The sequence below is a fragment of the Octopus bimaculoides genome, chromosome 26, assembly GCF_001194135.2.
Source record: "Octopus bimaculoides isolate UCB-OBI-ISO-001 chromosome 26, ASM119413v2, whole genome shotgun sequence".
Classification (NCBI taxonomy): domain Eukaryota; kingdom Metazoa; phylum Mollusca; class Cephalopoda; order Octopoda; family Octopodidae; genus Octopus; species Octopus bimaculoides.
In genome coordinates, this window is record NC_069006.1 from 8,536,796 (window position 1) to 8,538,387 (window position 1,592).

A 1,592-nucleotide genomic window follows, 5' to 3' on the forward strand; every position below is an offset into this window, starting at 1 on the left:
TGCTCTTATGTACACTAACATTGATTTATTTAAAAAAATAGTAATTCAGAGACGCGGGCGTGGCTGTGTGGTAAGAAGCTTGCTTCCCAACCACACGGTTCCGGGCTCAGGCTAAATGGCACTTTAAGCAAGTGTCCTCTACTATAGTCTTGGGCTGAACAAAGCCTTGTGGGTGGATGTGGCAGAGGGAAACTGAAAGAAGCTCGTCATGTATGTATGCATATATGTGTGTGTGTGTGTTTGTGTCTATTTTCCCTCCCCACTACCCATTGACAACCGATGTTGGTGTGTTTACGTGAGGACGATACATCATTAAAAAATAAGTGTTGGGGTTAATTCCTTCGACTAAAATAACTTGAAGGCGGTGCTACAGTATGGCCGCATTATAATCACTGAAACAAATAAAAGAAAACAATAAATGATAATTTCTTCAACCCCCCAAAATCATTCCGGCATAGTTTTACCCTTCCATCTCGAATAAATCCTTGACCCCAGTTCCTTTTTTATCCGCACCCTTTACATGTATGCTTTGTCCCTTTCCTTCCCTTTTAGCTTCCATTTTCACACGTTATTCTGTTTCTTTCTTTCTATTAACTCATGTTTTTCCTGCCACGAAACTAAACTATTTATAAAGCTATATCTCAGCGTACCACAAAATTACTCTATGCCACCGCACGTACGCTGCAGTTACTGTATTTCCTTGCAAAATTTGAACCTGAAACAATTATACATGTTATAAAATTTGATGTTACTTTGTAGTAACTGTCAACCTTTCTTTTGTAAAGAGAAAATATTTTGTACACAGAATTATACAAGATGTTCAAAAAGTCTCTCCGCAGTGAATATTTTCATCCTGCACATCACCATGGCGTTACTTCAAGAGTTTTTCGGTGAACAGATTATTTCGAAGGGACTTTGGCCACCAAGATCACCTGATTTAACACCACCAGAACTTTTTGTTCTGGGGAGCAAGTAAAAGATCAGTGAACAAGAATCGCCCGAAAACAGTTAAATACTTACTGCGGAGAGACCTTTTGAACACCCTGCATTTTTGTACACACACACACAAATCACACATATAATTATGAAGGGGTCGAAATTGTAATGATACTTTGTCAATAACTGATGAAGGATTTGACGTTTCCGTTCGACTGTACACTTTTTCTTTCTACACGTAATGTTTTTTCATTCCTACGAACACACACACACACATACCAACTCAATTTGTAGGAAAGGTCCAGAGAAATAATTACAAGGTGGCTAAATGTTGCTTAAGTGTCCCAGGAAACAATGGTCATAATTGTGTGGGATTTTATTCCGGGGAGAAGCGAGCCGTATTTGTCTCTATTTAAAAACTTTCCTATATACAAACTCAAATATAAAATATGTCCACACACGTATATATGTATCCATATCCATGTATGTTATCATATATACATACATATGTTTTAAAGCTTAGTCTTGACATCATACTCACTAACATAAAGCTCTTTCCTCTCTTTCACTCTCTCTCTCTCTCTCTCTCTCGCTCCATAACTCTCCTTCCTTCTTTCTCTCTCCTTTCATCTATGAGTTTCTCTATGTACGTGTCG